The 12,424-nt window shown below is 41.9% G+C and overlaps 1 protein-coding gene across 1 annotated transcript in view; it reads left to right on the forward strand.

Moving 5' to 3' along the window:
• VWC2L (von Willebrand factor C domain containing 2 like) overlaps positions 1-12,424 on the forward strand; it is a 116,596-nt gene that overhangs the window by 8,831 nt on the left and 95,341 nt on the right. The gene's annotated exons all lie outside the window — the stretch shown is intronic.

Here is a 12,424-nt window from a genome sequence, read left to right on the forward strand (position 1 = left end):
GTACCCTTAGGGTCTCCAAAAATTTTTCATGGCACCCCTAAGCCAAAATAATTACCAAGTAGTCCCCCACCTTGCTTACCACTGGCCCTGGCTGAGGCACCCCTGTGTGATCTCCAAGGCACAAAGGGAGTCTAGGTGCACAGTTTGGGAACCACTGATATAATCTCTTAATCTCCTCCCAGAGCTCTCATTTGAATCTTATTTTGGTGTAATAAGACTCTTACAATACAATAACTTAAGGTGGGCTAGTTGCAAAGCATATGTGTGACATTAGGGGCAAGCGCATGAATTTGAGAGGGTGGTTCCATGCCATGACACCAGAGTGGGCATAACCAGCATGTGAGTGGCTATCATTTTAGAAAGTGCTAGGCTTCTCCCCTCCCATCCCCTTCAATTAGATGAACAGTGCTGCGTGCACTACTGTACACCCAGCTCTTCCTTCAGGAGCAGAGCAGTGTGAAGCATGACATAGCTCCCAACTATCCTTACAGTGAGAACAAAGTCCTGACTAAGCAGGACAGTCACCCAAAATCTGGACTGCCCCACAAGAATCAGGACAGTTGACAGAATGCCCTGCTCCCTTCTACCTGTTTTTGCAGTTTTCACTACCTGCAGCTGTTGTTCATTGCTCGTGTCTCAAGCAATTGCGGCTGCTTGTCTGGTCCTGGATTGTTGGGGCCCTGTTTGGAAAAAGTATAGGTACATGAAATATGGAAAGCCTAGCAATAAGTGAACGCTTTCAGTCTCCCTCCAAGTAACCAGCCCTGATATTAAATTAAAAAAACACACACACATGTTTAATAATTAAACCTCCCTGGCAACCAGTCCAACATTATTAGCATTCACATTTAATAAATAGGCATATATCCCCTCAACCAGATCCGACATTCAATTATTAGTATTCACATTTAATAAATACACCTATTTCCTCTCAAACAGCCCAGCATTTAAATCATTAATATGCACATTTAATAATTAGTCGTCCTTTTCTTCAATCCCAGACCAATTAATAGCACCCAAAACACCCCAGCATTAAATTAACAGTCCCATCACCCCACTTTATATTAATAGTCCCCACTATAGCCACAATGTTAAATTAAAAATTCCCCACCATCAAATAATAGTCCCCACCAAAAAATTAATTGCTTCTACCATCATTAAATGATTAGCCACCACCCTCACTTTGGGCCTGATTCATTAAGGATCTTAAATGAAGAGGTATCTTATTTCAGTCTCCTGGACAAAACCATGTTACAATGCAAGGGGTGCAAACTAGTTTTCTGTTTTGCACATGCTGACTGTTTTTTTATGTAGCACGCAAATACTTGATAGCTTATTTGTACACTTAAATTTAAAGTTGATATTTGTGTGCTACATGAAAAAACAGTCAGTATTTGACTTATGTGCAAAACAGAAAACTTGCAGGGGTGCAAACTATCATTAAACTAATACACCACACCCACTAAGCACACTACATTGAAAGCCTCTTCCCCTGACACTTTTCTTCTGCCTTGAGACACTGTAGCTTCCTGCAGGCACTGCTGCAATAGTCAGCACTGGGGGAGAGATGTGCGGGCACACAGCAGTGGAGACCAGGGTCACAACAATCAATGGTCGCCTGGTCCTAAGGGGAAGCGACCAATTGCCGAAAATATTCTGTACCCCAGCCTGGGTCCTGAAGCACCATATTTCTGGGCCTGGAGGGGGGGTTTCTGGGCAACTGGAAACCACCCCAAAGTGCGTGACTGGATATCATTGGGGGTTACCCATGACATAATTGAGGACGATGGGCCAACATCCATAAAGAACTGGAGATATGACACAGAGCAAATTGGTAGCAGACTCAACCCCCTGAGTGCCAAGAAATAGCGCAAAAAGGTAACTTAAGAGGAATTACAGTACCGTTAATACTGTGAAGCTTGGATGTACATTAGTTATGAATCACTAAATGATAATGTTAGGTTGCACAGTGGAGTGTAATAAAGTTTAGGAAAATTGCTTTGGTTGATGTCAGGTCTACAATTTGAAAATGGCAGTTTAGAGGTTTGTACTTATGTTAGGGCTTTGTAAAGAGACGAAAACTAAGACTAATATTTTAGTTAATATTTTCATTTTTAAATATTTTATAGTTTGACCCAAGAGAACTTAGGCTGTCATCATGTTCAATGAATTCATTGGAAACACCCCTCTTTGAAATAAGATGTGCTCTTTGTGATCAGATAGAAGCTCATGTAAGATCTCTCCCCAGTTAGGAAATTGTCATCATTATCAACATTTGTTTGTAAGGTGCCACAAAACTCTGCATCAGTGGACAGTCAGAATTATAAATCAAACAAAATACAGTTTGCACATTCAAAAAAAGCAAGTACATACAAGGTTAACAAAGGAGCAGACCTATGACAGAAGTTATAGAGAGTGCTGCTCATGAGACTTTACAACCTAGAGGGAGAGGACAAGACTGGGGCAATAGGAGCTAGTGGGACTTGGAATGGACTTTTGATTGTAGCTGATAGAACATGCAGAGAGAGTAGTATCAGGTGGGGGTAGGAAAGGCTATAATAAAGAGGTGGATTTTGAGAGATTGATGGTTGGTGTAGAGAATTCCATAAATGGTAAGCAGTATGGAAGAAGACTTGAAGGCAGTACTGAGATGTAATTTTTGGAGAGTAGGAGAGGGGAAGGTCAGATGCAGATTGACAAGGATGAAGGAGTTTATCTCGTAATGAAGTAAGAGGTGTTGAAAGAGGAGGAGATGGCGAGAGCTTTGAAGATGAAGGAGAGTATCTTGAAGTGAATTCTGGTGGTAATAGGGTTGCCAGTGTAGGGATTTGCAGAGTGGTGTAGCGGTTGTGGAGCAGCAAGAGAGGAAGATAAGTCTCGTCACAGCATTTAGGACAGACTGTAGAAAGGAAAGATGCATGAGGGGAAGCCCAGATAGCAGGAGGTTGCAGTAGTCAAGATGGGCGATAATGAACAGATAAGAATTGTTATAATGTGCGAGAAATGGGCACATTCAGGCAAAGTTTTGAAAGGGGGGGGGGGGGGTGACAAGACAGAGAAGGTGTCACTGGCACTAGGAGTCTTTGCCCAGGATATCACCAGATGATGTTCTTACCAGAGTAATATAGCTGGTACTATGGTCCTCTGGTAGCAGGGTGACAACGGAACAGGAGAATCAGCAGATGGTGAGAGAATGCTCAAGGAAAGTCTATGACTAGCAGCAACTGGTAATGACTTAGATGTATGTACACGAGGAACCAGATGGACAAGTAAACGTGAGGAGAGTCAGTGGTCTGCGTACAGCAATTTGTACCACTGCTATAGTAAGGAGGAATGTCCAGGAGTAGAGAGGAGGTAGTGAAAGTCAGTGGTCTGCGTATAGCAAGTTGTACCACTGTCTATAGTGAAGGAATGGATTCCAGGTGCAAGTAGGTAACGGGGAAGTCAGTGGTCTGCGTACAGCAAGTTGTACCACTGCTTATGTGAGAGGATACTTGAAACTGGTGCCACAGGGAAACAGGAGTCAGTGGTCTGCATTCAGCAAGTTGTACCACTGCTATATATATGTGAGGAGGGGCACGAGGAGATGAATGGAATGGAATGCAGAGGATACACGGGGCACACGGAACTTGATCCCACGATGATATCCACAATACAATAATAACTGACAAGCGCTGGTAAAGTATACAAAGTCACTATAGAGATCCAGGTAATAGGAAACAAAGTCAATAGTAACAATAGCTTCAGTAGATAGAAGACTCCGGAGATGAACACAACACAGTCCAGACGGATATGCAATACAAGAGCAAAGTCAATGGAAAGTATGCATACCGCGGTTCAGGAGAGCAGGCTGTCAAGGAGACGTGCAGGGATACCTGAACAGCTGAACGCCAGCAGGAGGAGAGACCACTGGAGGATGGAAGCGGTAATCAGGTTGGTGCAGCGCACGGAAGGTAACTGGTAATCAACGGAGCAATACTCAGGAAGCAGTAGTAAGTGAAACTGGAAACATGATGAACACGGGAGAGTTGAGACTGTCTGGTATCCGGCAGTAGTAGCGGAAGCAGCGGAGGGAAGGCCCGCTGAACACAGGAGAGTAGAGGCGGTCTGGAATCCGGCAGTAGCAGCGAAGGCAGCGGAGGGGAGACACGCTGAACACAGGAGAGTAGAGACGGTCTGGAATCCGGCAGCAGTAGCAGATAGGAATCAGCTGAGCTGACACGATGAACACAGGAGAGTTGAGACGGTCTGGAAACCGGCAGTAGAAGCAGATAGGAATCAGCTGAGTGCAGACACGATGAACACAGGAGAGTTGAAGTGGTCTGGAAACCACAATCGTAGTAGACAGGAATCAGCTGGAGCTGAAAACACTAGGAAACACAGGAACACCTTCAGAGACTCATGGGGAATGAGACTCCAAGATCAGGCAACCAGGTAATGATCACAGGTGGTTTAAATAGGGAGGGTTGCCTTATCAGCCAATCAATTAAAAGCAACAGGTCCTGAAGGTTTCATAAGGGCTGCACATGCGCAGACCCTCAGGATGGCGGATGGCCACGGTTCCTGAACACAGGAGAAATGGCACTCACAGTCCGGTGAGTGACAGAAGGGGACTGGATGAGTGGAGTGAAGCTGATGGTTGAGATGAAGATGATACCTAAGCAGCAGGCTTGAAGAATAGGGAATATGTGATTTTGTCAACCATGAAGGGGAAGAGATACTAGAAGGAGAGAGCTCCATTTTGGATCTGTTGAGTGTTAGGTAGCTTTGAAACATCCAGAATAAAGCAGAAAGAGAGAGATCATGGGAAGGATGGTAGATGTGTGTGTCTGCATAGAAGTGGAAGTGGAGGCCAAAAGAGCATTTACTTATTTACTGAGAGAGGAGGTAGAAAGAGAGATAAAGCAAGAACCAAGCACATAGCCTTGAAGGACCCCAACAAATAGAAAAAGTGGAAGAGTGGATGAGTCAGTAGTAGAGACTCTGAGTGAGACTTCAGAAAGGTAGGAGGTGAACCAGAAGAGATCAGTGTTGGGAAGACCAAGGGAGCTCACATGAACAGGAATCCACCCTCTGTCTCCTATCTGCCCCTCATTCATCTGCCTCACATGTCCTTGTTATGTTTCTATGTTTAAGCTGTACTTTGTATGAGTGCTAATGCCGACTGTCTAGTGTTGCGGAATTTGTGGTGCCTTACAAATACAAGATGAAGAGTGTAGGGTGTCGAGGAGAAAAGGGTTGTCGAATGTATTGAATTGGGGTAGAGAGTTCAAGGAGGATGAGTTGGGAGAAGTGATGTTTTGACTTAGTCATGAGTAGATCATTGGTCCCTTTTGTGAGGACATTTGGGTTTGGAGAGCTAAAGAGAGTTATGATAAAGATATGGTTTCTTGAGGATAGGAGATAGTAGCACATATTTAAAGATGGAAGGGAACGTGCCAGTAGAAAGGGATAGCTTGAAGAGATGAGCTTGGTGCAGGCAAGCATTGGTGGAGGGAGGGAGTGCAGGAGTTGAGAGAAAACTGGGACACGGGGACAGGTTGAGTTGGAAGGAGTGAAGAAGAAATGTGAGCAGATAGTGAAAATGATGTGGGGTTCGGCAGTCAGGAGGAGAAAGTGGTTAAGGACCAAAGAGAGAGATATGGGGATGAGAGGATAGTTACCGTTAGGGAAGACTAGGCTTCAGAGTGTATAGCGGTAAAATATTTTAAGGGTCTTGAGGGGGAGGTGCGAAGAACTCGAATTACAGCAAGAGAAGATTGGGGGCTGTGATGGAGTCAGAGCAGTAGGGGGGGCCGTGTCTCTGACCCTATCTACCCTTGCAGTATACAGAGTCGGATTATAGGCAGGTAAAGACAGGGCCCCCATATGCTTACTGCACATAACAATTGCCGACAGTTTGCAGCTTTTTATTGGCGTGGGCGTTCACTCCCTTAGCTTGTGCGTGAAGCACAGGCTTTTGCCAATGGGTAGACCCGAGAGGTTTCTGCACCAGGGCTCGGGCTCACTCTAGGCAGTCCTACATACCACAATCCTGTGTGTACGCTATGTTATCTGCATGTCACATATATAATATGGAATTAGACATAGAAGGCAGACATTATTTTCACCAAAGTTTTGAAATTATTCAGACATTAGAAGTCAACCAGAGGATAATTCTAGTTCATAAAATTTCTGTACAGTCTACTTTTATCTATCATTTATCATGCTGATCACATCATAGTGAGACCTTTAGAAATGTTCTGTGTTTATTAAATATTGATGTGCACTTTATTTATTGGTACTATGATAAATGACTCGAGATGTAAAAGAAAAGTTTTAAAACTGCTTCTTGACCATTTTATTTTAAATATGGATTACGTCACTGTTATGACTAATTGAAATAAAGGAAAGCTCAATTAGAGAAGCCGCTTTTTGGTTATCACTGTTGATTAATTATAGCACCATCATAGGGAATTGGTTTGGGTTCTTTTTTTTTTTTAGTTATTTGACTAATTGAAGTAACTAACCTAACAGGTACATGACACTGATGCAGATTTGAATGCAAATTTGGGGGTAGGTTTACTAAACGGCGCGGTTGAAAAAGTGGAGATGTTGCCTATAGCAACCATTCAGATTCTAGCTATCATTTATTTAGTGCATTCTACAAAATGAAACCTAGAATCTGATTGGTTGCTATAGGCAACATCTCCACTTTTTCAAACCCGTAGTTTAGTAAATCTAGCCCTTGGAGTAAGACACGGGCTAACAATATGCACACTTTTGCCTTATGTTGAGTTAGACATGTCTCTAGAAGTGTCCAGCTCAGTATCTGTAGTATATGCACCAGGTTACTGGGGGGCGCTCATACACCCACATATACAGAACCAGATTGTAAGTACAATAAAAATTTGAAAACATTTGTTTTCATAGAAAAAAATGCATTTGCTATCAGTATATAAAATACCAGGGATATAAATTTAATTCTTTTATTTGCATGAAAGTAACAAAAACTTTTTTTGTAAATACACACACACAATCCTGTAATATATGCACAGTGAAGACAGCAACCAGCAGCTTCAGATGTGAAATCACAATCAGCCAATCAGAAGCCATTAGCTGGTGCTGGTGATTGCCCTCATCATCATTATGTATTTGCACCAGCCCCTAGGCAATGTGTTGTTGACGGACTACATGATCCCTATGGGATAAAGACCTGCCCGGGCATCATACCCACTCCAGGGCAGACATTGACCCTCCTAGCAAATAGCTTACAGCTCATAAGAATGGGAGGGAGTCCTCATCCTGGTAGACAGGGGACCACTGGAACACAGGTAAGGAATTTACTATTATTAATTCCACCCAAAGTTGAACATCCAGATTTGGGTGGAGTATCCTTGAATTAAATAGACTGTAAGATCTCTTATGAGCAGGGCCATCTCTAACCTTTGTTTTCACCTGTACATTTATTTGTCTACCTTGTGTCTTTAGGTTTTATTAATAGTCTGTTTTGCCCACTGTCCAGTGCTGCTGAGCATTGTAGCACATTACAAATGACAATATTAATAGCAATACTAACTAGCCTTAGTGTTTGCATGTATGACAGTGGTACGGAAAATTAGATTGTTAGCTCCAATGGGCCAGGAACTGATGTGCTGCGTAATTTTTTGGTGCTATATAAAGCATAAAATTAATAACAACACATATATTAAACAAGAATCAGCACTGAGCATAGACCCAGCTTATGAAATCTATCCTCAACCATCTAAAGTTCATATTCAAAAAATAAACACCCAGATAAATTATTTATAAAGTTAGTAATTGTAAAACATTTATTCCATATGAAACTAACAAAAATACAAACACAAAATGTGATACTTAAAAAGCGATACTGTAAAATATTTTACTTTGATTCTATGTATGCCGTTTGCAGTGATGTTGCAGAGCTGGTTTCTCTATTCTGTTAGTATTTTTCTCCTCGGTGTTTAGTGGTGGAAATAATTATGTTTATATGTGATAAAAAATACACAGAAATATAAATGTACATAAAAAAATACAAGTTAAAAATACAAATAAATTACGAATAATAAAATAGTGGGACCCTTGTGTATTTGGTGCTGGTTACACAAAAGGATTGTTCAATGAAAATATACCTGTATCAGTCAACACCAAGAAGCCTAGATGAGGGGGCACCAGGGCCGGATTAAGGGAAGGGAGGCCCCCGGGCTAAGGGTACCGAGCCCCTCTCCCATGAGCTTACTTCCGTCCGTTGTTCCACTCCCTGTAGTGCGTCTGCAGTGCACTATAATCTCCTTAGTGAGGAGATCTCGTGAGAGTGAGACTATGACTCAGTCTTACTCTCATGAGATCTCAATGAGGAGATTACTGCGCACCACATAAGCACTACAGTGACAGCAGGCAGCTAACAGCATAACATTTGCTGTTAGCTGCCTGCCATTCTCCTTGAACAGGTGACAGTCGGAGCCGGGGGCAGGGACGCCCCCGACCCGATGAATGTCAGCGGGCCCCCCAGCTGCCTGAGGCCCCTGGGCTGTAGCCCCTTTAGCCCTATTGTTAATCCAGCTCTGGGGGGCACACACACATAACACTAACTTACCTGGTTTTACTCAAAACATAGAAGCATACTTATGACACAATGTAACTTGGGTTCCCCAGTAATTAATCCATTAATATCACCGATCCCCATGGCACCACTCACACACATATCATTAGAGCCCTATGCCAGGTGACTAAGCATATATTTATATATGTGTTTTATGGTATTATTTTATAATTTTCCTATTATTATATATTATTTTATTATTCCAAAAAAACATTTTACACAATGAAACCAGAAGGGACAGTAACTCTGGGAAAATTGGACAAACCATATATATGACACAGAGAAACTGGAAGTGACACACTGTGACATCACATCTGAAGAGAAATCACACAAAATCAGAAAATGGCTAGATGAATTTAAATTTAAAAGGAGGGAAAGCATCACCCAAACCCCATTCATCCACTGAAGAAGCTGTAGGCTAATTTTGAAATACGTTGATTTTTCTTCAATGACTTTTCAAGAATCCAAATTGCAATCAGCAGAACCCAATTTACATAAAAGGCATCAGGTACACTGGACCTAGGAATCCCTCTAGGATACTGATAAAACAGGCCAAGGCACACTGAGACAACACCTCCCCAGCTGTACTAGAGAAGGCGAACCAGTACTGCAACCAGCACCTGTCTACACCAGGGACTTTTATTTTATTTGGAATTTTAACTTATTTATTACTATATACTTTTATTATGATTATTATTATTATTATTATTATTATTATCGTAGATTTGTAAGGCTCCACAGTGCTCTGCAGCACCGTACAGTAGGGAAAACATGGACATACATAAACTAAGGACATACATAAAAAAGGACAGACAAGGCAGACAAAATAAATACAGGCATGAAAACAAAGGGTATGGAGGACCCTGCTCATTAGAGAGCTAACATTTTAATGTATTTACATGCTTTTACTTATTTTTTCATTTTTGGTATATTTTTTATTTGGATTTAATTATTTACACCAATGTGCTTCAAGTAGGAAGAAAGGAACAATATCTATAAAGCCAGCAGCCTAGTGAAGGAGTCTCCAGGTGTAGCGCAGTACTATCCCACCCAACACCAGTGGAACTTCTACTGCATCTTGCTTAGTTGCTGCTCTGTCTGATAACCTGACCGAAGGTAAAAGAGTATGAAAAACCACTATATGGCATTAGCATACACCAAAGAGTGGGTATGATTGAACTTAATAAAAAATTAAATAACTGAAGAGGTTTATACTTGAGTATGTTCACTATGCTCTCTTTCACTCTCTGCAGAACGCTGCCATATTAGGAGGGAGGGCACAGTGCGGATTGTTTAATTCATACACAGGGATCAGGGCCAGTGATGTCAGTTACTCAGTATCAGCTTTTTGACCTATATTAGATCCGATCAGGACACTGTTCTAAAGATGTGGGGCGGACTTCAGATGCCTGTAATGAAGAGAGGCGGTAACACTTTCTACCATAGGGCATGCTTGATGCGTCAGGGAGACCAGTGTATTTGTACACTGGTCATTTGTTAAAATCCTGGGGCCTGATTCATTAAGGAAAGAAAAGCACAAATAGGAGTAACTTTGCACCTTGGCAAAACCATGTTGCATTGGAGGGGGAGGTAAATTTTAAATGTGATGGCAGATTTATAGCTGGGATAGGGCATGTACTAGATCAACTTTAAGTTTCAGTGTAAGCATAAAGCTGTGAAGTATTTGTGTGCTACATGAAAAAACAGGCAATATTTAACTTATGTGCAAAATAATAAACTAATTTGCACCCCTTGTATTGTAACATGGTTTGTCCAGGGGACAATTTTCTCCTTTTCTGCTTTACTTTCCTTAATGAATCAGACCCCTGGGGTGCACCTTCCATTAGCTGAACCTCAGGAGTTGCACTTTAATTTCCATTGAACATTGCACAAACTATTATACAATCCCCCTGTGAGGTATTTTATACATTGCCCCTTGTGATATCCAAATACATTGTAGAGCCCCATGTGATAACTCTTTTACAATACACAGCTCCTGCCTATCCCTGTGATCTCTCTTATTCAAAGCCCAACTCTTATGTGATGTGCAATACAATTCTTAAATACATCCCTAACTTATTACTTTTCTTCATATGGTAGGTCTGTGCCAACAACCTACTCACTAAGTAACACTGGCCCCCATAGATGCACAGTACAGGCAGGGGTCGAGATATGTGATGATGGTTGCATGACTTCATGCTTTGGTTTAGGGAATTTAAGAATCTGCTATTGGCTGCTGCCATTCATTGAACAAAAACAGGCAGCACTGCTTGCTATTCATGGATGATTTTATGCAGCTAAGTATGAAATGTGCTGGGCCAGGTAGCACTGTGTAACTTTCCACATCACCCAATTGCACAATCCACCCATGATTCTACTATAGGTGTAGTCCTTTCTTCTCCCACTGGGATCAACTCTGCTAAAATCATCACTACAGCTTTCTTGTTTAGGGAATTTATTTCCACTACTAATATAGTGCATCATTTTACAGAGAATATTTATGAATTCACATCAATTCCTGCTTACAGTCTAAATATTCTACCACACAAACACACACACACACAATCGTGGTAATCTGAGCCATAAGAAGACACCATACACATAGAGGGAGAATATACAATCTCCACATAGATGGCGCACTGGTCGTTATAGAACCCTTTTCCTAAGCTCTATGAGGCAGCAGTGCTAACCACAGTGCTACCAGGTTGCCCAGTACTGAGTCCATTTAATAAATGGCAATTCCACATACCCTAGAACCCATCCTTGGACAGGATTCTGGACAGATTTTTTCCTAGGAACAGTTCTGTTTCACAGATTTTCTACTATAATGATGGACTACCTGAACACTTCGAGGGCCACATGTGCAAAGTGCACATTCACCCATTAACTCAGTAATAAGAAAAAACAGTTCAGTCTTTCTTTTTATATTTTTGGCCTCTCAATTGCCTGTCTGATTATATTCCTGTCACGAAACTCCTTTTTACGCCAAATACTGTTTTTGCAAATGTCTTCCTATGTTTGTTCATAGGTTTCATGCTATTCTCTGGACACTGCATGATGTTGATACCCTGAACTTTGCACACATAAAGTTGTTACAAAAAAACAAAAAGAAAAAAACCCTCAGTAATAAGTAAACACAATATGTGACAGGATGGACCTCCTATGCCATCCGTCTGTTGGGGACCGGCTGGGCTTGCCTTCCAACCGACTCCTTTTTTTTCTCCCAAATGCACACTCTGACCGCAGTAGGAGGGGCTTTTGCTACTGCCACCACTAGGCTCCTTAGTGGCATCTAGAACCGCGTCCTTCTTGGAAAATCTTGCTGGTTACACCTGGGCTTCTGGGCTGGTACCCCTGACCTCTTGCCTTCAGATCAGGTTGCTGTGGTTAGTTCCTCCTGGCCTATCACACTGGCCAGAGCTGCGGATAACGGATTCGATTTGGGTCTCATCTGCAGGTCACAGGAATTACAGCAGGGAAGTAGTCATCATAGAAGGATCTTGAAGCAATGTTGTTTTATGAACTCAAGTAGCCCTTATAAGGACAGTTAAATACCAGTTTATGGTACCAGCAATCTTTCAAGATTTACTGATGGAATAATAATACTACATATTCAAACAGTGGTTTTTTATACAGTTTTGGACACAGCCTGACAGGGGGTAATCCAGCCCCCCTGGTCCCTCCCGGCACCAAACCGGCTGATACACTATTTTCAATAATTACCATCAGGCTGCAATATAACCTGTAATCTTGCATTCAGCGCAATTTAACTTACAAAAGTCAATCTGTGAGTTCCTAAAACTTGTTGTGATCCCCTAGATT

The sequence above is a fragment of the Mixophyes fleayi genome, chromosome 7, assembly GCF_038048845.1.
Source record: "Mixophyes fleayi isolate aMixFle1 chromosome 7, aMixFle1.hap1, whole genome shotgun sequence".
Lineage (NCBI taxonomy): Eukaryota > Metazoa > Chordata > Amphibia > Anura > Limnodynastidae > Mixophyes > Mixophyes fleayi.